General features: G+C 41.2%; 1 protein-coding gene across 2 annotated transcripts in view; it reads right to left on the reverse strand.

Annotated features, from left to right (window-relative positions):
* The window catches only part of SGMS1 (sphingomyelin synthase 1), a 63,046-nt gene extending 36,269 nt beyond the window's left edge, over nucleotides 1-26,777 (reverse strand). The window contains exon 1 of one of the 2 annotated variants that reach the window (XM_019538603.1): nucleotides 26,656-26,777. The gene's annotated coding sequence lies outside the window, so the exon portion shown is untranslated. Of the gene's footprint in view, nucleotides 1-5,904; nucleotides 5,964-26,655 lie in introns of those variants that run through there. The other variant, XM_019538604.1, reaches the window with a different exon arrangement.
* Between the last annotated feature and the right edge of the window lie 812 nt (nucleotides 26,778-27,589).

Genomic DNA, 27,589 nt, shown 5'->3' on the forward strand with positions numbered 1-27,589 from the left:
TTCAAGAGTAAATTGGATGCTTATCCTATGACCCCAGCTGACTTCCTGCCCTTTGGGCAGGGGGCTGGACTCGATCTCCCGAGGTCCCTTCCAGCCCTGATGTTTATGAAATCTATGAAAATAGAACAAAAATTATGTCTTTGTAGCTGATATTTGTTGTTGATGTTTTCACTGTTAATACTATTCATAAACCTACCGAATAGTAATTGTTGACAGAATGCCTAAGACTAAAAATTAACTTGTCCAAAAAGTGGCTCTAGCTGAGTACACAGGTAAAGTCATCCACTGATAACTTCAGGGAAAAAAGGAAAGGTAGCAATACCCACTCAATTTCAAGCACGAATGCTATTGACACAAATCTAATGGTAGCAATATATGTACATCCATCTTCTCTATCAAACATCATCTCTTTATTGAATCACACTGAAATGCAAGTATTTTGATTTTATTTCCACTATTTTCTGTGGCAATAAGTAGTAATGTGAAGCTGTGAGCAAGTCAGGAAAACTTCTACTGCATGAGAATAAGACAGATCCAAAACAGCAGTTAAGACAAGTAATTAATTCATTGCTTTCTAACAAATTCCTAATTAAATTTTAATTGTGAATTAGAGTCCAACCCACTGAAAACTGAAAGCAAAGGCTGACCTCAAATTTTCTCTGTAAAGAACACAACCAATAAGCGAAGTACAGATATGATGTGCCTACTAGTCTTGTTATTTCATTTCTTCCACCAATTTACAGTATTGCCAACAGTTGCAAACTTGTGGGACTTGGGGGGGGGGGGGAAACGGCAGGGAAATACGGGAGCAGAACTAATGCGGGAGTCAGAAAACAAAAGTAAAGTATCAGGATTTTGGCAAGAATCTGGAAGCTCTGAATCTTTGGGTATCTGTAGAGTGTTCTTGAAGCAAGGAGCAAAATCATTTGACTCAAATTTTAGGAGAGCTTCACAACACTCACTCCCTCACACATTCATAGGTAGTGCACAAGACAGACACTTAAAAACCCCCAAACAACAAAAAACCCCACAACCAAAACCAAAACAACACAAAAAGAAACCAAAGCCACACAATTTTTTTAATCCCATGATTTTTAAATGAATCTGATTTTTGAGGCACAGCCCATAAGTAGGGACCTACTTAATTTGTGTTTTTGCAAATTTGCAGGAACTGCAAAATACAGGATTGTCTTTAGAATGTGTGAATTCAATGAAAAAAACTTAATAAAAATAAAATGCTGGCTTCCTACTGGGAGCTAGCAGTCCTTGCTGCTGGGAGAAGGCGCCAGCGGCAGGGCAGCACAAAGGGCAGCAGACAAAATGGCAACTGCCCTCATGTCCCTTCCCCCCAGGGCCTCTCTGCCAATCAGGGGCAAGAGACAGGACCCATCCACCAATCAGAATTGAGAGGTGAGGAACCTGTGAAACGTGGAGTTAGAATTTGAAGCAGCAAGAAACTTGCAAAAATTGGTAAGACCAACCCCTCAATTTAGGTAGACTCTTACTTGTAAATGTAACTTATGGGTAGGGACCTACCGAAATCTTAATCTGTGCGATTTTTCACAAAAACCTTGACTTCAGGCAGGCTCTATGTATGGTGTAGGCTCTGTGCTTTTGGCAGTCTCATGGGGGTCATGGGAGAGCTGGAAAACAACTTACCAGCAAGAAGAGAAAACTATGCAGAAAGCCTTACAGTCTTGGAGCACTGGGGGGAAAGCACAAGGGAAAGGATGGGGAGAGGACAGGGAGAACGGGGGCAGGGCAATATTTTTTAAATTTATTATATTTATATATACACATACATACATGCATGCATACACACACATATTTTAAAATGAAACCTCCATATGTACGTAAATGTATATTTGTACATAAAAGTAGCAATTTTGTTGCTACTTAATGACAAAACTTAATAGAGAAAGATGCATCTGACAAATTCTCAATTGCCGAGTAATGAATCAGTGAGAATCTAAAGACCTAAAAGATTCATTAATTATTCGAAGACCAAGAGAGAGGAAAGAGGTCTAGTTGTCAATGCCATATTTTCTATCCAAACTCAATTTTTTCTGGCCTAAGGCTGAAATAATTATCATAATTTCTGCTGAGTTATAAAACTCCCATTCCAACTTTGATTAGACAAGTTTATGACAGTCCTAATTTCAGTCTTCCTTTCTATGCCAACTCAGGACTTAAGTAAGTAAGTAAATCATAATGTGCAGATAAAAATGTTCAGGAATTACACAGAAGTATTTTCAATACATTAAATACTTCTAGATGACATGCATAATTTTTTTAAAGAAATGCCTATTATCATGAGTACACCTTGTAAATAATTAAGCCATTTTCCTGGTATGAAGCTTGCTCACTGAAAATTCCAAAATCTGGAGATTATTTTAGATCTTAGTATCAGTGTATTTTAAAAACTACCCAATCAGCAGCAAGATTTCATCCATTCTTGTTGTGGCAGCAATACCACTTACTGAAATTCTAAATTGTAATGAAACATAAAAATTCCCACTGTCTGATTTCTTTTTGCTTTTCTATTGTTATACATACAGGTATTAGAATTGTCAGAACTAAATTTCGTCCTCTGATATTTATGGAAGTGTCCATCAGCAACCTGCCAATTCCAGTGCATATGTTGAGTAGGTTCTTCTGAGTTATCCTCCCTTGTCCAAAAACACCCTAAAAAACCCTAAATACTTGCTTTGTTTTTTTCTAAAATAGTTACTATCAGTGTTATATGGCATCATTTAGTATATTTTGAATGCCTTGTTCTGATGCAACTGATGCCAGCTTAACAGAGATTTCTAGTGCATTGTCAAAGTACACACAACTACTACTAGAGCTCATCTATTTCTCCCCTACTGGTCCAAATATTAGGCTACATTAAAAATGTTATTGACCTAGAAATGAAAAATTGTTCAGGACATAAAGGAAGTGAAATAATGATCTTTTTATGTCACCAAGGCAATACCAGGCATTCACTTTCATAAAATTACTGAAATACACTAAAAACTCAGGGCATTTGGTCATCTATCAACAAGCAAGTAGCTCAAAAAATGTTAAACAACTTACAGTAATTCGAAGATGCGCGATTCTCTCCTATGCATTGAGATTCTAAATGCTACTACTGTTTTACATTACTACTCATATAGCATTTAGAAAATGCTTCTGAAGTTTTTAAACTGTGGCTCATTCCACTCGTAAAATGCTCAGAATCTGTTTTGTCAACTGCCTTTTCAAAATTTCATTTGAACATGACTGGCGGCAGCTCCTTCCCTACTTGAGTACACAAATCATTGCAAGATGCCATTTGGTGGATAACCAGTTACCACACAGGATGCTACTCCTGCTTCCATACAGGTAACTAGTAAGGAATACCTCCCTACTAGCAACACAGGGCAAGTAAACTGTGGCAGGGAAAGGTTTATGCAGTTTGCTTCTTCCATGCAAAAGAAGGAAGAACTGAACTGAGTGAGGCTCAAGGCTTGGACTAATGATACTTTAAACACTGGTGTAATTTATATCAGCTTTCTCTACACCAGGATCCTGACTGGACAAAATTTATTATATAGCAGACTACAGGTTACAAACAACACTTTGTCGCTAGGTTACGCTGAGTAAACAGGCTGCAGATACATAGCCCTTGCACTTCTGTGATCAGTGTAGTTTTATTCCTGATTCTTTCGGGCTTACCCCAGCATAAGGAGTTGCTCTGTGTTTACAGTCTAGATACAAGTTGCATGTATGCCCTCTGTCACAGCTAAGTAGCCACCCTACTCCGAACAGCCTTACTCAGCTAGACTGCAAGACAATCTAGATTAAATATTCTTTCCATGACACTGAGGTTAGTGGGATTCTTCCTCCTAGTTAAAAAACCATAGCTGTATACAGAATTCACCAATAATCTTGGTGTCCCCCTCTATTACCTAAATCCCAAGAGAACAAAAGGTTAATGCTGGGCACTTGTGTCGTTTATCAGATATGTGAATCATTTAAACTGAACCTCTTCTCCTTATATGGAGTTAAATTTTCTTGGTTATTAGATAGGTAATATTTGCATTGCTTATGGGAAATTTTAACTCAATAGATTTGGTAGATATTAATTCCATTCTTCCCCAGAGTTTATACCTGTCTCCTTGCTTTGTTTTGTTTGGGGGGAGGGAAGGCAATGCTCTGCTGAGCAAATTTTATATTGGTTTTATAATAAATGTAGAGGACAGAGACAGAAGTGAAACTATTACATAAATTAACCTTTGGGCCAGTGACCTTTGGCCTAGTTAATAATTTACAGTAAGCCCTATATAGCTCAACAGACTATGTGCCCTGTCACAGCTCCAATTTATTTTACCATTACAAAGGACTAAACCATTACAGGACTAAATTAAATTAAAGGACTAAACCATTACAAAGGACTAAATTGCCCCAATATTTAGATAACATTTCCCAGGGTGCAGAATGTGTAACGTGCTGTAGTTTTACACTGCTTTCACTATAAATACAAAACTGTTTGCAAAAGAAAATTTTTGATTGATTTAGAAACTGAAAAGCTGCTTAAAGTCCTTGAAAAGCAGCTTTACTGGCAACATGAATGGACACTTGAATTAACCATTTAATTAACTAATTGAAGTCTGTCACTTCTAAAGAGATTATGTGACATGGTTGCCTACGATAAGCACAGGGTTGGACTTGATGACCTAAGAGCACCCTTTCAGTCTTATGTTCTCGTGCAAACAGTCTACTGCTAAGAGATCAACTCAAATGTGTAAGAGCAGCTTTAAAAGAAGACTTCATGGACTCCTCTTTTTTAACTCATAGAACTATATTGCTCAGTAAATTCTAAAAGAGGAAAAGGAGCAAAAAATGTAGTCATGTGAGTGTTGTAGCTTTTTAAACTGTAGTTGGAATAAACCCCAGATTAGTGAGGTAATCATGAAAGTAATGTGACAAAGCAAATCAGTTTCAGTTCAAATATAGCTAAACTGACACAGAGATGATACTTCTACAAACTTTCTGGTACTTGCCTCTATTGGAAGTACATCTGAAAAAAATAAAGGAGCCACTGTTCCATCATCATTAGTGGACAAAGGAAAAAATATAGCAAGATGACAGGCAATACTGTAAACCTTTGTGATTTATATACTGTGCCATTCACACTTTTGATTAATATTATTAATGAGAACACAGCGATAGCTTGTAGGATAGAATGAGAGAGAGTGCAATAGTCCTGAAACCAATGTTTAACGACAGATTAAAGCTTCAGAAAAAAACTTAGCAGAGAAATGAAGAGCTTGGAAGTGAAGTTTTTTTGAAGGATGCAGAGTCAGCAGGAACCTACTATCAATATAATATACCTTAATATATAAGCAAATTGAAAAAAGGATTACATAAACTTGTATTAATTCAAGAGGATTCAAAGAATGAGATGAGACTCAACTACGTAACAGGATGTTTAAACTCTAATTTCTTGCTTGCTAACTGCTACAATGGCAAGAATGGAAAGAAAACCTTGAAAAGCAGACCCGAGTGTCTGCTGCAGTGATATCTACCGGTAACTGCACACAACCTGGAACAGTAAGCCTAACGTGCGAATACCCTCCATCGCCCAAAGATGAGATTTAAAAAATGTCAACGTTCTAAACTGTTTTACAGATCTCCAAATCATGCCAAAGTAAGAAGTGGTATCACACTGATCACTTCTGCAAACCTAACACTGAGTGACCTTTCATTTTTGTTAGGCTTTTAGTGAAATATGGGGAGAAGTAAGAGAGGTACAACTTGGTTCATTTTTCCTGAAGGCACCATCTTACAGAAATTAGGGAAAAACAACTTCAATCATACTTTATTTTAAAACCTTGGCCGATTTATAATCATCTATTCATCCATCTCAGGTTTCCTCACCTGAGATTAAAAGAGGCTTTTACATTTTCTGTATACACCATGCAATCTACTTGACGAGTTCCATGACAACCGTGCAACATGCTCTCTGGGTCCTTTATGGACACCCATATGCAAACCTGTTTGATAACACTGAATGGGGTAAAACACAGACAAAATTAAAAACAAAGCAGAACAATGGGCATATGGTAACAATATTAGTGTATGCCATGTAAGCAGTGTTTTAAATTGATAACTGAACAAATTTCAAAATACAAGAATATACTTGGTTTTTTTAAACTGTTATATGGGCACTAAAATAAATCATGTTTATAATGTTCTATACATTTTTCAGTAAGTCTGCACAGTACAAAAACATAGGAAATCCATTTCTAAAAGGAAGTACAGTATAGGCCGTCTAAATCAAGCAAACCAGATCTTCATTTTAGTTTTAAAATACTTGCCTTCAAAAACACCTTACTTATTGGATGACTGTAGCAGAACAGAAATCCTGATGAAACACTGCAGTTATTTTAGGAGGTACAATAAGGACACCAATGTATATAACTCATAGCATTGATGGGAAAAAATAACTTCTTTTAAATCGTTCTACACTGAATTATTCTTCAAGAGCCAAGCTTTAAGTCCTTTTGGAGTCACGAACAGAAATGCTGACAAGATATTATATACAGCATAACAGATATGCTGTAAACTTTGGTTGCCAGAAGACAGCATTTATAAGACACAATTTAAAATAATTGAGAACAATCATATGGTCTATGGTAGTACTGTTACATCATTACTTAAGGCACCGGACTACTTCACTTGTCTGCCTGTCTAACCTACACTTTACCCTCTCCTCCATAAACCTGTAGATTTGCTACTGCCACTGTCGGCGCCCCAGCACTATAAAAACTGTACCTGGCTTCTATCACAACAGGTTAGTGAGGCAGACTCCTTGTGGCTAAGTGAAAAAATATACATCATTTTTGATTTCTCTTTTTGTCTGAGGATGAGATGAATATAAGTGAAAATGTGAGTGTATGGCCATGCAAGACTGCTGAATGTAAGTGTATCAGAAAAACTACTAACCTGCTATATACTGTGTCAGTGGCTGCTGCAGAATGAAAGTACATCTGATTACTGTCTACTTATGATAGGTAGGATCATATGTCGTCTTCCTAACCTCCCTGCACACCTTGGTGGAATTTTTTGGTCATGATGCCTGCAGCAATGATACCTGGCATTCCTCGGCCCCACCCTCCACACCCTTGCTCTCTCATCTTGATCAAACTAAAATTATTGTAACTGAAAGAGAAAATATTCCTCTCTTTTTACTTAGTGCCTCTCTCAGAACTTTGCAGATTCCATTTCCTGGTTGTGTGGCATTTTCATGCAAGAAGACAGAAAAATTCTTCAGAAATATAAAACGATTGTAAAACTGTTTCAAAACTTCCTTTACATCCAGTCACTAATGGGTTCCACAAAGTCAATTTGTGAAGCTTAGAATAATTTCATTTTCTGGCTTCAAATTTGTTCCCATTTAAATTTTGCAGAATGTCTTCATCTTAATTTATTATGAAAGGGTAAACAGGGCATTTTCTATATTTTCCACAAACAGATAATCCATGATTACCAAACTTGCTTCTTCAAATTGTCTACCTACTAAAACCCACTCTTTAAGATCATTATGTCAGTTAGTTGCCTAGTAAAATATGTATACCAAACAAAGTATTAAAAAGAGACACATAAATAAACCCTGTTGCTGTGGGCTCACCATAATAATTGACCTCAATGGGAGTTCTGTCTCCCAAGGCAAAAGTGCACAAGCCTCAGGGTCAATTAAGTTGCAGAAGAGTTTATATCTAGAAGGTACTATTGTTAATGCAATGTTTTTTTCCAAGAGTACAGTTTCTGAAAATATCAGTTTTTCACATAACCTATATATATGGCAGGAAGCGCCCATTCCATGAATTATTCAAGAAGGCCAAGTAGGCAAATGGCTCAACATTAAGTCACTTCTTGGCTGATTCTCTACTATGACTCTACCAAGCATTAAACTTTAGAGGGCAGAATATACACTCATCAGTCTGGTAATTACGCCAAAGAAGCTAAGATAAGCTTCTCTAGAAACCTCCTAAAAGCTATTTGCAAGATGAAAACAATATCAATTGCGATCTTAAAACTGATTGTGTGCAAGTGGATGAAGAACTTAGTTATGTGGATGAAATGGAGTATAATGTAATGTGCTTGCAATCTCAAGCATTTCTGACCACTTCTGACTACATGAATCTAGTAATATACTGTTAAATTCTTTGACAAATTGTCAGAGAACAGAACTAAGGGCAACTAAAATATTCCCCCAAATCAGGAACCTCTCTCAGAGCTATTATTTCAGCAGACCCAGGCAAACAGAGTATCATGCATTGTATAATCGTCATACAGTGGGCCTCAACCTTTTTACTCCTTCACAACTTTTCTGAATTTAGCATCACCTTCACTGAGAACTACTTTTTTACTGTCTCAGCTTAGCTCAGTGGTTCTCAATCAGGGTACGGCTACCACCACAGATCTCTTGCAGAGCCTGATTAAGCAGCAGCAGCAGGAGTGGGTGCTCTTGCCTGCATTGTTTACTGGATAAAACCTAAGACAGGCAGGAGTACCCACTCCTGCCCAGTCCACCATGCTCCTCTTCAAAACAGAGCATGGGATAGTTTGGGCTGTTGGGCTGCTGCCAGGTGGAAGATTTCTCTGGGTGTTTCCAGGTGAAACTGTCCCACACACCTTAATTATCAGATGAACGTAACGTACACAGGACTGTTGCAGCCACTTCCTGGTCAGGCTCCATACGAGGTAACAGCCATGATACCACACGGAGAAACAGTATCTCTCAAATTATTCTCACAGCCGTAAAGGCTGAACATTTTTCTTCTTCCAAAAAGGAAACAGTGTTACGCAGAGATAGCAGTTTCCAAAAGAAGTAACCAACTCACTACAAACAAATCCAACTAAATCATACATACCGAAGCTAGCTTCAGGATACATTTAAGTCAGTACTCCAAGCAGAACGTTTTGATGGTCTTCAGAATTACTGCCGTTTTAAAACAGCTTCATCTCATGTTTACTACTATGAGATTGTAAATTGCCTTCCGAACATATTTGTGTAATCCATTTCATTTTGAAAAAGACAAAATGAACCTACCATCAGAACATCCCTTCTCACTTAATTGGCCAAGAGACAGGAAAATTCACAAGGAACTAGAGGTTGCACTGATACGTTGGTCTGATATCAGATTGGCACTGATATAAAGAAAACTGATTGTTTCTTAAATCAGCCTGATGTGGCTGGTAATTTGGCCGATAAATGCCCTGTGCATGTGTGCAGCTGCAGCACAGCACACAGGTGGTGAGACGAACAGGCCAGCTGCTTGAAGAGCTGCATCCATCTGGTAAGTCTGTTGTGGTAGAAGGGAAGGGGAGTGGGGGACAGATCAATGCCCCTGTGGTGAAGGAGGGAGTGGGGCAGGGGCTGAGGCTAGTGCTGCCAAACTGGGGCAGGGCAGGGTATGGGATGGAGCCGCGGCTTGACCGGGGGCGCAGGGAGAAGGGAGCAACTCCCCACTTGTAGCCCCCCTCCCAAAGCCACCGCCACTGCCCATAGCTTTCAGCACAGCCCCCACGTACTGGGAAAAGCCCGGCACAGCCCCGGCCCTAGCCCCCGCCCACAATGGCATCTCGCCCCTCCCCTCCCCATGTAGATCTGGGGGTACACCTCCCCAGTGCCCTCCCAGAATGCATGCAGCGGTGGGAGCCGCCAACTCCTGCACCCTACAGACAACCCACAGCTGTCCTGCACCCTGCCCCCTGGCTGGACGGTGCCAGCCCCAGCCCCACTCAGTCGCTCACTGCAGGGACAAGGGTCCTTCATCTGCACCCCCGTCCATCACAACAGACTTAACCAGCTGCATGCACCTGTATCAGAAATCGGATCAGTATTGCCTCCTTAAAAACTGGCTATCTGTATCAACCCCCAAAATCTCCATCAGTGCACTCCTACAAGGAACCTTCTTCTCTAACCTGTCGTCATAGAAACTAGGTATGTTTTTTTTTAACAGTTCTATGGGGCTGGCAGTGGCAGTAGGCAAATGCAGTTTTAGGGGGAGAGAAAAGATATAGGTTAGGCAGACAGAGAGATGGAGTAGTCCAGTGCCTTAAGTACTGGTGTAACAGATACTACCAGTGTCCTCCCAAAGACATTCCACCTGCTTCTAAGAAAAAAAAAAAATCTTTAAGAGTTGCTGCTAGCATGCATCTCTCCCTTCCATACACAACTTTCTGTTAATACAGGTTAAAGCATAATCCCACAACGTACATCCAGGATAAACCACTAGTTAACATGCATATAGTACTGAGAGTCATAGAGAAATTTCCAGAGGCAGAAGGCTGAGCTATAAGATATAAGAAACTGAGAACCAAAATGGAAGAACTACAGTGATTTTACCTTCCTGATTTTTCATATAATATTTAAAGTTAAAACTTGCACAAAGACAAGGATTTTATATTGGTCTGTGATAAAATGACAGTGGACACATCTACATGGGCAATTAATTCAAAGGAATAAACTCAACTGCTTATTGCGCAAGCATTTACTGCTCCCAGTACACCATTTGAACATGTGCATGGAACCACAGAATGCTGAGCCGCATCACACCACCCAGAAGCTGCTCCAACCCGGTTCAGTGTGCTGCGCAGAGTCAGGCTGGGGCACGAGGGTTCTCCAAGGTGCGGACAGCGGGCAGGCAGCCTGCCTGCACACTGAATTTTCATAGATTTCATAGACATTAGGGCTGCAAGGGACCTCAGAATATCATCGAGTCCGGCACCCTGTCCCAGACACAAGAAGTCAGCTGGGGTCAAAGGATCCCAGCAAGATAAACATCCAAATGTCTCTTAAAGGAGTCCAGAGTATGTGCTTGCACCACCTCTGGCGGCAGTCTGTTCCAGGCCTTGGGGACTTGGACTGTAAAGAAGTTCTTTCTTATGTCCAGCCTGAAACGATCTTGGAGGAATTTGTAACCATTTGAACTTGTCATCCTTTGGGGTGCTCTGGTGAACAGGTGTTCCCCCAGATCCTGATATATACCCCTTATATACTTATAGGAAGCCACCAGGTCACCCCTGAGCCTGTGATGCCGAGGCTGCATTTGGCCAGTTTTTCTATGAGATGATCATGGGATACCAGATCAAAGTCTTTTTTAAAATCAAGATATATGATGTCAATCTCTTCTCCCTTGTCCAGGTGATACTGTCACCTGGTCATAGAAGATGAGACTGGTCAGGCAAGACCTACCCACAACAAACCTGTGCTGGCTGTCCCTCAGAATGTTGTCATCAGCCAGTTTGTCAAGAATGGTCTCTTTGATAATTTTTTCCAGGATCTTCCCTAGGATAGAGGTCAGGCTGATGGGCCTGTAGGTCCCGAAGTCTACTTTCCTCCCTTTCTTGAAGATAGGCATCACATTGGCCTTCTTCCAATCTTTGGGCACTTTGCCTGAATGCCACGAGTTCTCGAAGATCTGTGCCAGTGGCTCAGCTATGATTCTTGCCAGCTCCTTAAGTACCCTGAGGTGTAAACTGTCTCGGCCAGATGACTTGAAGGGGTCCGTCCTCTCAAGGTGTTCCTTCACATGGTCTTCATTGATGAAGGGTAACAATTCTCCCTTACCCTGGCCATCCCTTGCCGTATTGAGCAGGACCGTCCCTTGGGACTGGTGAAAAACCGACAAAATACCCATTAAGCAGGTTGGCTTTTTCCTGGTTGTCAGTTGTCCCATATGGTTTAGCAGGGGTCAAATGTTACTCTTGCTTTTCCTCTGGCTCCCCACATATCTAAAAAAGGGCTTTTTAATTGTCCTTGACATGTGTAGCCAGTTGGAGTTCAGTTGCAGCCTTGGCTTTCTTAGTTCGCTCCCTACAGGTCTGGATCAGTGCAGAATACTCCTCCTTTGGGGTGGAACCAGTCTTCCATCCTTTATAAGCCTTTCTTTTTAGACACTGGAGGTCCACTAGTTCCCTGCAGAGCTAAGGGAGCTGCTGTGTCCTTTTGCTGCCTTTCCTCCGAGATGGGATAGACATTGCTTCTGCTTCCAGGATCGCTCCCTTGAGGAGCAACCACTCATCCTGAACTTCCCTCCCCTTCGGGTCGTCGTCCCTTAGGACCATCCTTATGCCCCAGCCAGTCTGTCTATGTGTGGGGCTTTCTGTGTAGTAAAAAGTTGTGCAGCAGGATACTACTTGTATTTACAAGTACTATCCTTCTGCAGAGTTAATTAGTGTATTCCAGTCTAATTGTGCTGTACTTGTAGATGCTGAGATGTCTCCTGCGGAGCTAATTAGTCAACTCCACAGTAAACGTCTCATGTAAATAAATGCTCTCAGTTTTACACAAAATCTTACGTTCCTAGCCCAGGAGCTCTGATGAACAGATTGATCCAGAAGTGATAACTACTGTCTTTCAATGATTTTAGAAAGACTTCCAGAAGAGTCTTATATATCCTCACTGTAACCAGATATTTCAAACTTGCATATTATCAGACTTCCTAGTAGAGAATTCTAAGTACAAGTTTATACTGTATTGCAATTCTAGTTAACCTCAGCGTACCAGTGAGATCTCACTTTAAATCCATAATGCTAACAATGACAATCGACCCAATAGACAGACCTGAGAGAGAGCGAGCATTGAGTAGCTTTTTATGTATGCATGTATGCACATATACAACCCCCTCACACACATATACACACTTTTTTCCATTGACGCAGAGGTCTTATACTTGGTACTATTACATCTCTCGATGCTTAAATATGTTTGACGATGATGGTATGGAGAAAAAAAAGCTGCTGCTGTATCTATTATACAAGAGTCTAATGGCCTGCCTGCTACTTTAAGCTTTAGTATCTTTAGTTCCTTCATCTGAGAACACATGGTAATGGGCTTCTTACGACAAGATGTCCTTTTCTTAGGTATCTGGTTTTACCCATTCTTGTAATAAGCATAAATTGACTTGTCTTTCACTTTTTAGCTTTACTCCCCTACCCCTTTATTTTACAAATCCTCTTAACTGGGGGAGGGGATGAACCGTACAAAGCACTTAGAAGTCAAAGGGAAACTGCTTCCTATTACTTTTTACAGACTTTGCCCCAGCCTTGATTTTTCTTTATCTTTTACTAGAGAAAGCTTCTAATTACCCAGTATTTTAATTCTCCTTAAATGTTTAAGAAAAAAAATAATAATCAAAAGCCACCTTGTAATAAAATGATGATCATGAACTTCAGGTGTTTCAGCAAAAGTGAAAGCATTATCCTTCATATCAGAAGTAAAGTGAATTACATACTTCCTGATGCAAAAGCATTGAAAGGAAAATTATTCCTCTACCTACCTGCTTATCCTAAAAAGGTTTCTAAATAGAAACCATCTACATTTCAAAACCACATTAACACAGTAAATAAAGCTACCAGATGCACTGGTATATTGCTAAGATTCATTGAAGAATGACTCGTATCAGATGGAGCATTTCTCACTGAGCCCTATTATACTGGCTACCTAACAAAACTATGCAGAAAAGCGAATGTACTGTAAAAATTAGCTAGCATTCAATACTCACAGAAGAAGGATTTTCTTTTCTACACTTACTTTATCAGGGTCTGCCTCATTTTTGTTGATTTATCTTAACTCTTGTTTAAAATGTATGTCAGATTCTTTTCTCCTTAACTGAGTCACATAAGCTGAAATCATTTTAGACTTAAAGGTCAGTTGGCATTTTAAAAACCTATACGCTACGCCCAAGATGGATCAGAGGACTGCAAAATGATGCAAAGAAAGAAAAAGCATTTCATGATACAGCTTTATCATACAGCAACTCTTTGTAGTCCAATATTGAAATCTTTAATGTACTATACTAACCTTACCTTTTTTCTTAAAATAATGTTTAAGAATGACAAGAACAAAAATTATGTGAAATGAGTTTGACCACTGTAAGTAAATTATGGCATCATTTATCAATTAGCTCATCAGACTGCATTGAACTGAATGCTGCACTAAGCTTTGTAAGTGTTCAAAACAAACTACACTGACTGGATCACTAATGTGTTGATGACTCAATTATTTTTTAGAGGAATGCTACAGAACACTAAACATTAACAAAAGTCTAAGCCTGCATTGTTCTTTTCCAAAAATAAATCTAATACTGCATCCTTCCAGTTTAAGTAATCATAAATTTACTGGATCAACACTCCTCCCTCTACAGCTATCAAAATAAATCAGTAAAAGTAATGAATTAAAATAAATTTGCTGAAAGTATTTCTTTTAAGAAAATATTAAACCTTTACTGTACTTTTGGTGGAAAAAAAACATGCCAACACTTTAAACATTTGTTGGGGGGGGGGGGTTAACTCTAGTAACCCAGAAGTCAGAACACTGATAGCACTGAGAACATGCATTTAAAAACTTGTTTTGCAGGATTTTGAACTGTTACTCCAGAACTCCTAAAAGAGAGTTTACTCTTTTACTTTATCTTTTCTCTTATGACAAGCCACCTAGCATTGTTTCGCTACTCTACCACCTTCTTCTCAACTACAACCCCTCCAGCACATTTATTAAATACATTATGTTATTATTGAGACAGAAATAAATATACCTTAATAGAGTGCATGGCTCTGCTGCATTTTTCCCACATTGTATTTGGGCTGTTCTTTCCTCTCAGTGCTGACCTTTCCTGTGCCCAAGGAGAACAATGATAGGATCTGCCTTGAGACCTTTCTGGGAATACATGGACAGGCAGTGTCTCATGCCTTTTCCTCACTACCCACTTTGACATTTGGAGGCAGTGCCTAGGGGCAACAACACCACAGCAAGCCAGCCCAGTGTGGCACACTGCCTACAAGCTAGGCCTGTGAGACTAGGGAAGTATTTGATTTGGATTCAGATTCGGCTGATTTGGAAGACAGCGATTCGATTAGGAGATTCAGATCACTGTCCTGAATCGATTTGGCTATATCAGCTTAGGAAGATTCAGCGAGATTTGGCGATTCAGATCGGCCAGGGAGAGGCAGGCAGAACCAGGTGGCTGTAGGTTCTCCCATGTCTCCTCTGGCTGCCTGCCTCTCCCTGGGCAGTGCAGGTGCCAGGCAGGCTGGGTGGGCAACCCCACTACCCTGTGCTGTGCAGGAGGGCTCTGCCATGAGCCCCCAGTTGCCATTGCCAGAGCCGGTGAGTGCGGGGCTTTTTTTTCTTTTTAAAGTGCCAGGAGGCTGGGGCTGGGCAGAGCAGCCATGGGGGCTTCTACCATGGCTCCTCAGGCTGTGCCTGCCTCTGCCCCACCATGGGGGGGAGCTGTGGGGCCTACGCCCTGCTACCACTTGCCTAGCTGGCACGAGGAGCATCAGATGCAGGTACAGCAGCGCTGGAAGCGGGGGCTATGCCCTGCTGCCTCTTACCCCCTTCCACCCAGGGCGAGCCCCACCTGCATCCCACCCCGGCTGGGCAAGCAGAAGCAGGGCATAGCCCCCGCTCCCAGGAATGCCACGCCTGTATCCTGCACCCCCCTCGTAATGTGCTCCCCCACCCTGGCCAAGCAGCTTGCCCCAGCCCCAGCTCCAATCCCTCCCTCCCCCATACCTCCTCCATCCCCCACCCCAAACAGACTTGTCAGCTGCCTGTTTAGTCTATAGCTGAACTTCTGAACCAGCCATATCTTTTCTAAAGCTTTTCTGAATCGATTTGGATACTTTGATTCAATTCAGAGCTTTTACTTGGTCTCCCGATTTGATTTGGATTTGGAGATTCAGTCCCCAAATTGGGCTGAATCTCCTCCAAATTGAATCAGCTACCGAAGCTTTGCATAGCCCTACTACAAGGTATCCATTGGCAAGAGAACCTGTGACCTGCAGTGGCAGCCGCTGCATGGAGCCTTGGCCACAGGTACCTTTGTCTGCCACTTAGACCCAGTACCAATGGCATACCCCCTCTGAGAGGAGATGATGAATGAGACTCTCTTCCATGCCTTCCTGGATCATTCCTGGCTACAGCCACTTTTTGCTGCCCTGAGCACCCTCTTTAGCACACTGGACTTCGAATTCTCCAAGACTGTGTACGTCTCTATCACATTCTGAGAGGCCAAGAAAAATGTGATCTGCCTAACCTATTTTCTGCTGGGCTAGGCCAAGATAGCAACTCTAAAGCCACAGAAACCAGCATGCATGGGTTGGCTTCCAATGATACCCTCCAACTTTTTTGCTGCTTGGTCTTGGCACATCATATGAACAGGACAGAACCACGGTTCACCTGGGGGGTGTGGGGAGGTGCGGGGAAGGGCGGCTTCTGCTGCTGTGCACCCTGGGAGGGCATGGGGGGCTGTGTGCCTCCTGGATCTGCATAGGGTATGGGTGGGGCAGGCTGCAGCTGCAGGCTGGAGCCAGAGTGGTGCTGGGTAGGTGGCAATGTTAGTGCTGGGAGGGGGCTATGTGGGTGGGGTTGCAGCTACCCCAAAAATTGCTGTAGCCATCCCACAGACCCCTTCCCAGTGTCACTGCTGCCCACCTTGCACAGATCTGGGGGCACCTCCCCATGCCCTCCCAGACAAGCAGTGGGAGCTGTAGCAGGAGCCGCCAGATGAGCTGTGTCCAGTGGCAGGAGCTGCACCCCCCTCCCTCCTTGTGCCCCCTCCCACAAGCCATGGCTAGGTCTCATGCTCCTTAAGCCCTGGCTGGGCAGTGCCTGCCCCAGCCCAGCCCCCCGCCCTCCTCACTGCAGGGGCTTTGATCACCCCTCGCCCCCATCCCCCTTGTCTCCCATTCCACCACACCAGACTTACCAGCTGCTGGCAGCTCTCCATGCTGCCAGCTGTGCCCCAAATTGCCTACCTGCTGCGCTGCAGCTGCACACATGCACGGGCCATTTATCAGCCAAATTATTGGCCACAACAGGCTGATTTTCAATATAGACAATTTTCTTTATATTGGCACCAATCCAATATTGGATCGATGTTCGGTGCACCTCTAATATACACATACACACACATATGTGCATCTATATAGATAATATTATTATGCCATATATATTTGGCCACAATTTTCTGATTATCCCAGTGGATGTGGACAGCCCTGGCGGCACATGCCACATGCTCAATTTCAAGTGCCATATAAGGATGTTGTTGCAACCTTATATTAGAGGATGTGAATATCTAGGTATCAAGACTAACTGAAAAATTATTTCCATAAAATGGGGCAACCAAGTGCCTTTCCTTCAATGCCCACCAAATGAAATAGAAGTTTCTGTGACTACTCTGTTTTGTACAGTATTCAGTTCTGCAAGTGTGTGTAGTGCATGCTATGAGCATGTCCTCTGACTGGGTCCTTTGAGGAGACAGGGAGAAGAGCACCTTGTTTGTAAAATCATGAATGCCTTTCGGAATGACAAAGGTGCTAAGACACTCAGGACTGCAAAGCTGGAAGTAGATCTGTGCAAGCACAGAACAAAACTTTAGGTGATACAACTTCAGATATCTTAGGGATTAGAAAGGAATTTTGAACATTGCTCTTGTGCACCAAAGAAAACCTAGAAATCTGCCAAAGTCCAGCTTCTGACACCCAAGTCTTTTGTGGATCTAGGCCCAAACTTTTTATATTTCCAAAAACACTGGAAAGAGAAAGACACTTGGCATTATCTGATTTTGCCTATCTTTATCTATTCACCAGGTTCTAAGTTATTAGAGAACAGCCTTATCAATATATGTTTTACTCTTGCTTGAACGGGCACCTCTTGGCTTTAAAATACAACCTTTGCAGCAACATACCTAAAGCAAATCCTTAAATGAGAGAGAGAGAGAGAGAAGTTAATTTTTATGGAAACTAATATTCTTGTGGTTTTATCAATACCCTTATACCTCTTATAGCAACCAAACAAACCTAATATTGAATTACAACAGCTTAAAAAGTCCAAGATTCTTACAGGTATAATCAACAAGCTATTATCATAGCCTAAATCACAGGTGGGAAAAATGCAGCCCATCCAGCTATTCTATCTGGCCCACAGGGCCCCTAAAAAATTTAGAAAAATTAATATTCATCTGCCCTACGCTGCCTGTCATGCAGCCTTGGATGGCTTGCCAAAACTCAGCAAGTGGCCCTCTGCCCAAAATAACTGCCCACCCCTGGCAAACGGTTCTTCCAAGAATGTAAACCTTAAAAAAAATTAACTAAGTTAATTATAACAATTATATTTATAATATTAAACTTCACTGATGAGCTGCAATATATACAGATAGTCTTATTATACCACTGATGAGATCCATGAAGCACTGCAGTGCTATTTCTGATGAAACTGTCACTTTAGCATGCAGAATTAACAAAGCTAGACAAAAAATAAACAAACAAACAAAATACATGAATTGGGCCAGAAATAACCAGCTACAGCAGTGGTTTCTCAGCCTTTTTTTACCATGAGTCATTTGTAAACATCAATGGTCGCTCCCAACTCAGTAAATAGGTTAAGTAGAAAACACAAAAATATTTTGGCCCCAAAATACTTATTACACAATACAAGTTAAAGCAGCTCAATGGTCTTAATTTTAAAAACACATCAGCATCAACAGCAATATCAACATGTGGCCCTCCATTGCTCTCAAGTGACATTTATCCTTCTGCAAGTTGCACAATGCAAATTACCATTGCCCCTCATTCCCGACTTGCAAACCTCAGCCCTGCAGGTGTCCCCCATTCCCAACTTGCAGTACCCTGGCCCTGCTGGTGCCCCTCACTCCTAACCAACAGCTCCCTCACTCCCAAGCCACAGCCCCTCCCTACCCCCCACCCCCCCGGTAGGGCTGATGTTTCCACACTGCACCAGGCAGCCTGGCTAAGCCCTCCCACCCCAGGTGACATCTTCCAGTCACCCCACCCTTGTGACCATGGTCACTGGCCCCAGCGCCACCAACCCGACCATGCGGCTTCACACTGCCCCTGAAGGAGGCCCCCCTGCCCCTTCCTCTGCTGGAGGGGCAGGCACCTCCCCCCATTGAACTATATATAGTACAATAGCCCAAAACAACATTTCCAACCCTGATGTATGTCCACAATTTTGGGTTTAAAGCTATGCAGAAAGCCAAATAATTCTGAAACATATATTCCTCATGAATTTTGTGATCCTCAAAGACCATTTACAGGCCTCAACCAAGACAAATTCCCCTCATAGTACTGACATTAAATATTGTGAGGGAATCATAAGTACCTAGGACATACATAAGCCCCTCTGACAAAGTGTGAAAAAAGTGTTAATTTATGAACTATGAACCTATCTATCTAGTATTACAGAAATGTCTGAGCATTTCAGGCTTACAGAACCATGAGATATTTATGCTGCATTTGCATCTTTTCCCTCCATTTAGGCAAATTTTCTATTAAGGTTTTGGAGTCTTTCCTGCTGTTCAATTTTACTCTTACTATTTGCCTACATATTTTTGGAGGAACACCTTGCTCAGTGTTACACAAAGCAGAAGCAGAACTGGGAATACAATCTAGAAGTCTGAGCTCTCACTCACATACTTTACCCGTTAGAAAACACTGCCTTGTTGAATGACAAAAAAATAAATAAAACTAGCAAGAAGTTACATTTATAAATTAGATGAAGACTTCCCATAAGTTTCACTGTTACAGGAAATAAGCAACGCTTCAATTGTGATAGTTCCTTCCAAGAAAGTTTGCACATCATCAGTTTATGTAAACAGATAAAATCACTATGGTAACTAGGTAAACTGACAGCACCATAAACAATTGATATAGGGACTATGACATCAGTGAAAAAAGACACTGTTTTACCATTTTATACTTTTCAGTCAAATCAGTACAGAGATAATTACTAATTATTTTTACTGGATGAAATGGGGTTCATTAGAGGGAAAAGTTGTAGACATAGTCCAAAATGATAAGGGAACTTTAAAATAATTCAAGTGGGAGCTGGTAAAACACTTGGCTAAATTCATCTACACACCTGTGCGTAGCCTGGCATGCCTAGGTGAGAAGAATGTATACCCTGTTTCCAGCTTTGGCCATTTTCAAGGGGCCCAGGCTAAGCTTCAGAAGTGCTCCCAAGCAGAAGGCCCAAAACTTGCTTCTGAGTAAACACAGTGTAAACCTCTGCATATGTGACACCTTGGTCAGGTAGTAAAGGAAACTATCAAGCATAATTAAACAAAGCACTATGCCTAAAAGGAAATAAGGAAAGACTATACATTAAATAATCCACATGTGCTATATCATAGCTTTATTTTAAGGTAGCAGTAGTAGTTGTAGTAACCAAATGTATTAGATGTTAGTTTGCTACAATAGATATATTTTTTTGTTAACTGTTAAGATAATTAGCAAAACCAAAAACAGCCTCGTCAGAGAAGACTATAAAGTAAAGGAAAGAAGAAACAAGATCAGCATTCCACAAAGGGAAAGAAAAGGAGATAAGAAACCCTCCCTCTTTCCGAAGGATATAAATCCCAACTAATTGACACCAAGTCTACAAAAGATTTGGTTCAGTCCAGTTCCAAAAATTTCAGTGAAATAAAGAAATTTAAATAAAACCAATCAGAGATCATTTATTAGAATATTAAAACCAGCCATTCTAATATAATAAAGGGCTTAGTCAATTCATCTGTGTGTCTGTTTGTCCATAATGCTTTTGGCCATCTGCACATGCACCGCCAAGAGGGCGAGAGGTGACTGGCTGCACAAGCCCAAGTTTGAGCTGCTGTCAGGAAAGTGTGTGACAGCAGCAAACACACCCCAGATGTCTGAGCGGCGGGGCTTCCCCACACCTCTCTACCTGATGGCCCCTCCACCCCCCAGAACAGATGGTAGGGAGGGGGAGGCAGCGTGCAGGGAGGAGAACAGGGCAGGGGGAAGCAAGAGGAGAGGTCAGAGTGGCAGCTGTTGTTGGGGCCAGGTGACAGGGAGGCAGCGGGAAGGGAGGGAGGCTGTGCAGGCCAGGGCAGGCGGGGGGAGGCAAAGTACTGGGAAAGGAGCTATGGGGTGGCTACAGTGATTTTTGGGGTAGATGCAGCCCCACCAACGTAGCTCCTCCCAGCACTGCCGCTGCCACCTGCCCCATCTGCGCCCCCCAGAGATCCAGGGGACACACCCCCCATGCCCTCCTGGGGTGCATGCAGCAGCAGAAGCCACCTTCCCCCCACCTCCCCGTGCACCCCAGACAAGCTGCAGCTCTGCCCCATGCCCACCACAGCCCCAGTCCCTCCCTCACCACAGGGGCCTTGGCTTTGGCAGCACATGCGCAAATGGTGAAAAGGGGCCTTGATCTGCACCCCCTCCACAATGCCCCTTTCCCTCCACCCTCTCTGCCACCACAACAGACTTACCAGCTGCTTGCAGCTGTATCGGAAATTAAACCGGTATTGGCTGATATGCCTCCTTAAAAAAATCAGCTATTGGTATTGGCCCCAAAAATCTCTACTGGTGCACCCCTAATGTATAAATGTATATGTGTGTGTACACACATACACAGTATATTAATTTTTTTTATATCTATATCTAGAGAGAGAATACAGGGTGGTGTACAAATGTGTGTGTGTCGAGAGAGAGAACGAGAATACTGTGTATGTGTGTATATATGCACACATACTATATAGTGCAAGAGAGCAGTATTTTATTGCATTATATGTGTACACACACACCCTAAGGGGGTCATGGTGGAGGCTGTTGACAGGGCTGGGCGGCAGGGAAGGAAGGGAGGGAACTGGGGAGGGGCAGGAGTCACTGTGGTGGTGCCTCCCAACTGCCTGGCCCCGACAACAGCTGACATGGAGAAGGAGGTGGCGGGGAGGGGAGGAGGCAGGGGGAAGCCCCACTGCAAGGCAGAGGCAGGCAGTGGGAGTGAGCCTCTGCACCAGAGGCTGGAGGCGGGGGTGGAGGGACTGTTTACATGGCCAGCCCCAAAGAGTGAGCAGGGGGGCCATGTGAACACTCCCTGAAATGCATCACTCTTGACGGGCAATTACCTACTCTATAAATAATGGACATAGACTGGAAGGAAATTTGGAGAATTCAGCAAATTCAATAAGACCTGTTGCCAATCTGCATGCTACCCTCTTTCTATAAGTTACCCCAGCTGGTATAGGTGAAAAATCTATGTTGTGCTGTTGCAGGTAGCCAGATAAATTTTGGGATAAACGTTTGTTTTTATGTAAGGTACAAGCAAATAACAGGTTGGGCTGTAGACCTGTTTCTGCCTCTTATCAGTAGCCTACCCAGAAGGTTACTTGTAATCTGGGCAATATTTCCTGATTCTAGAGGTAGGTAGGTTCTATTCAGCCTCTGGCGCATATCAAAGTGATTTCAAAGCCACTGTTAACTAATGATAACTGGAAGATCTCCCCAGTGGCTCTTTTACCTTATTAGCAAAACACAGCATACCCTGCCTTCCATACCCCATATGCCCACTATGCTGGTGGACCATGAACTGAAGATATAAACCAGCTTTACAGGGAAGAATCTTGAAGTGGTTTAGCTAATCCCTACATTAAGTCCCTCCAGGGTATTTGTGAAGATCATTTTCCCAGGGTGATCATGATCCCAGCAGACCTGTAAAAGTAGTAAGTAATCTAGGATTTTCTTTTTACTCATTATGGGAACTGGCAAATCAAACTAAGTTGCATCTCCTGTATGCTTTAGGTGCCCTCATTTCCAAAGTGCGTCTAAATTAACTAGAGGTTCAAATGAGAAACTGGAAAGATCCATTCTATATAGCTGGAGCTTGTAAACCCTGCATGTCAGATTAACCATCATCCTGTATATCCCAGCAAGACAAAAGTAACACAATATCTGTGTTGTGGCAGACCAAGCCAGGACGAGAATGACTATTTATTCCTAGAACACTCTATTTTACTGACACCTTCTAACTTAAAGGGTTAAAAACTGGCTCACCTCCCTACATTCTGACATCAAAATCATAGTTGCTATTTTAAACCCAACAAAGATGCCTCATCTAACTTGGCATCTTATCTGAGCAGCATTTATGACAACAACAAATCTTGCATAACTCGTTCAGCATTGTACAAAAGTAGTGGGGGAAACAACTATTCACATAAGGAAAATGCACTTAAAGTACTGCAAAGTACAAAGTTTGTAGCACTACAAAAACAAGTTCACTCTGGCACGTGTACTTTTGCACAGCCCCCTAGCCAGGGCATTACAAAGGTGCCACAAATGCACGTCCTCCAGGCAGGAGATGAAAGGGGGTTACAGGCACTCCCCCTCTCCAAGAGGAAAAGGGTGATCAGGCAGTCTCTAGCCTGGGCCTTTCCTAGGCACTAGGGATCTTAAAGGTCCTGGCTCATAGACAGTCCTGTCACCCGTGCTGCTGCAAGTCACCTTGCAGGCCTCTGCCATCAGTCCCTACATGACTTCCTGACAGCTCCACGTTAGGAAGGCTATTAGGGAGCCAGCCAGCCATCCCTTCCTCCCTCCTGGAAGCAAGGAAAGAGACAGAACACTGTAAGACTCTGGAGATAAGAGAGACCTATCCAGACATTAAATTTTTCATGGAACAGCTCTGAGCCACAAAGAAGTTGCTGTTTCATCACATATCCAAGACTGCAGTAAACAGCGTGACCATGTGACCATTCATGTTTCATCACATGAAACACAAATATAAAGTGCAACAAGGGTAAAATGTTCTAGAATACTATCAGCACCCAAACATAAATGTATTTAAAGAGCAGTGTCAAGACTCATATGGAAATATAAGGACTGTGCTTCCACCTCAACCATCATTTCTAAGAATTGCCTAGAAACAAGACCCAAGAGTTTCACTTCCCACTATCCGTGCCTTCAGTTTTAGGTATCACAGTAAATCTGACTGAGTTTGCTTACTAGCGACCTTTGTAAATTGACTAAAGAATGGAGAGAATTTATTGGCACAAAAAAATATAATAATAAATAATAATAGTAAAAATCACCAAGCACAAATCATCAGAAAGACCTGCACAAAATAAAAGCATGCAGGTTCAAGTTCTGTCCAGTGGTTAAAAAAAAACAAACAAAAAAACAAAACCAAAAAACCCAACAAATTACTTGAAGTCATTTGGTTTCATTAAAGGAAAATGATCATACAAATCCGGTATAAACTAGCATACCTATATATTTTGTGTATACAGATAGAAAGAGCCCAATCTAATGCCACAGAAGCATTATGTAGTATTGTCAATATGTTTGTAAGTTAATCAAACTGCTACTCTGCAAAAGCCTTCCTGCTTGCTGTTTAACTGTTGCAAAGGTAATGATCCGAATGTGAAGAAAAGAAACAAAGTGCCAATCAGCCCTGGCAATGACAGAACACTTACATGGATGCGCCTTTTTTTTACTCAGGCCTGAGAAACTAAGGACATAGCTACTGGAATTAGATACAAGACAAAACAACCTGAAAAGCAGGTGTGGGAGAGGAGAGCATTACTAGAAGACTGAGGTCTCATTTCCACTTCTGACAAGTCTTTAAAAAAGGTGGTAGAAATAGTAGCAGCCACAAAAAGAACAGAGTACACAATAGGATGAAGAGGAAGAAATAGGTCTAATTCTAATGCCCACTAACCTGAGAAGATAGAGTTACAAATATCAGGGACCTAAGTAGCCAAAACTGTTATGAAAGATTCAGCATCAGAGCAAGATACCAGAACAGGAATTGATTTATCAGAATTCTGTTTAGCCTACCTCTTCATGGCCAAGATGGGGAGCTTAGACCATGCACTGTATGCTACTTGATTTCAATCAGTCTTGCCCTTTTCCTGTCTACCCCTCACCTCACTCTAATACCTAATCCATGCCTATGAATCAGAGGTAACATTTTAAAGCTTCAATTACTGACATCCATTAACATTGTAGTTCTCTCTCTCATGTACTCTTTATGCTCCACAAGCTACTGTTTTAAATAAGACCCAGAATAAGGGCAGAAAATTTAACCAACTAAAACGCAGGGTCACTCTGCAAGAAAAAATTTGCAGAGCTGGTGCTTGTCCTCCTAAGGAAAAAGGCTCAGTACTCAAGCAAGTAGAACCATTTTTTGTTAAGTTTTAAATAAGAAATTAATTTTAAAAATGAAAAATTCAGTTTGTTGTTTTTTATTGTACATTAAAATATACCACTTAGGGGAAAAAAAAAAAACATTTTTTGTGCAAATTTCCCATCTTCTAAAAAAAAACAAAAAAAACCAACCAAGCAAAATATGAATTCAGGATCTCTAATAATGGTTGCTGACAGTGTCTTTTAAATTGAATTTGCCCTCTATCTGGTTAAAACTATATCCATTCCATTTTTCAAACAAAATATAATTTACTTGCACCTGGTATTTTAAAGTTCTTTAACCAAAACTATAAGCCTCCTAAAAATCCTGTTAAGTATTAAGGATAAATTTAAAAGAATGGGAAAAAAATTAAAGGTAGGAAAACTTAAAAATAGTAAAGAATGAGCCAAATATTTAATATTTACTTAAAACAAAGCCTAAGGATAGGGTTATATTACTTCCTTGACACTTATTCAGCTCAGCAACAGTATTTATTTCCAGGGCTCCAATGAAGAATAAATAGCTCTATGAAGCATCATTCATGTTTTCTATAAAATCTGTGTTACCTACCTAATTCTAGGATTCAGGTTTGAAAACTTTGACCTAATACGGGTCAATGGAAGGTTGCCTGGTCAAATGGTGCTGTTTCCAGCTACTAAAATTATATAAAAATAAGCTAAAGTACTTTCCTGCTATACTTTTCCATATAAACAATTTCTGCAATTGCCAAAGGGATATTATGCAACTATTAATGGGGAGGGTAGAAGTCCATGCAACTGTGTTATAAAAAGAGAAGGAGTTCCTTAACACTCTTAAGATGAGGTCCACCCTATGACAATGTTTGAGAAACACATTACAAAAAGATCCTTAACAAATTTTTATTTTTAATTGAGGGAAAACAAACAAATCACAAAACCTTCACTGTCTTTCCTGAATATGTTCAGCTGGGTTATAAATCAATTCACTAAGAAATTTAGTACCCACCTAAAAAATAAATAAAACATCCTTTGCTTTCAGACTTTCCTACCTCAGGAAGCACTACGAAAAGGCCTATAACATTTCCAGCTGCCCATACATGACCAATAAAACATAATAAAAAGTGATCACTCATGCAACAAGCAAGCAAGCATTCTTAAAATTTGAAGTTTTAGAAATACTATATGCCCTATCTTCACTTTACAGCAGAAATTCAGGTCTTCTGCTGGGCTTTAGGCATATCCTATTTACAATAAGATCATTCAGAACAAATTACTCTGGTAAATGAGATGGCATAATATGTGAAAAAATGTTTATTTTGTTGGCTTTGTTAGTGAACTGGGTGTTTCTCATTTCTCTTCCTTAACAGAAAACTGGTTTGGTGCTTAGAGAAGAACATTTTATTACCCCTTTACAACTTCAGCAAAACAGGCTTCTAAAAAAACCAAACTTCAGAACTTTGCCTCAATGGTTCTCAGTGCTTTTTACAAACTAAGTGTCTCCCCTCCAAGCTACAAGGTTCATTTTGCACTTCCTCTGTATCGTACACTCAACCAAGTTTTCAAACTATACGTTTCCTCCTTAAACTCAGAGAAAAACAAACCAAAAGCCCTCCCGAAAAGCAACTAAAAACAACAGAAACCAGCTTCACTTTATATGCGTAGATACATTTAAAACGATCATATTCTCACCAAACACACTGCTTCTCCTGCAGCTGTATTTTCTGAGCATTCCGTGTACAACTACGTCAGCGGCACTTAAGAAAAAAGGAGGAGGAAAGACGTACTGGGAAATCCAGTTCGGCTGGAGAAAGAAAGCCTGCGACTTAAGTGGGTGGAACTAACTCCAATATAGGAAGCTTAAACCTATCCCTGCTCAGCTTAGCTAGAACTGATCCACTTCTCTACAATTTACAGAGCCTGGGGAATAGAGATGTGTTAGTCAAATGCAGCTTTCATGGTATGCAAGGTGTGGTACTGCTTAGTTAGTTTAAAAAAGAATGAGTCATCCAAGTCTGTTTAACAGCCAAAGATTTTCAGTACCTTCAAAATGAAACATTCTTTCTAGGATTTCTTCCACACACAGGGAACACAGTCTGTTGTTTTAAACTACATATGAATTTTACTACAGCTTCAGGTAGTTTACATTTGACTTTAAAATTTATTTCCAACTATTCATAGTAAACCAATCACTAAGCATGTATTTTTATAAAATAGTTTACAGGCTTTAGTATGGTAATATCAAATCTTCCAATTTGTAGTAACACCTTAAATTATAACATCCAAAGCTAAATGTTCAGCCCAACAGTAAGAAATAAAATAAAGCAGGACCAAAAGATTAAGTTACAAAGCACAGAACCAGTACAGAAGAATCATTTATTCTCCAATGCATAAGTGACAGAGCTCTGTATTTGCAATGCAGGAATTTTTCAGTATTTCACTATTTAAGAATGAATTAAGACAGTGCATCTGAAGTTAGGCCATGGTGCTGCAACCAAAAACTAAAGTTTTTTTGTTTTTGGTTTTTTTTGGTTTCTTTACATTTCAGTTATGTGAACACAGGAATAAGTTACTAGTATCAGCAGCAAGTTTCCAAGGCAGACAACACTGCTAATCCTTGAAGCAG

The sequence above is a fragment of the Crocodylus porosus genome, unplaced genomic scaffold (assembly GCF_001723895.1).
Source record: "Crocodylus porosus isolate Cpor-Errol unplaced genomic scaffold, CroPor_comp1, whole genome shotgun sequence".
Lineage (NCBI taxonomy): Eukaryota > Metazoa > Chordata > Crocodylia > Crocodylidae > Crocodylus > Crocodylus porosus.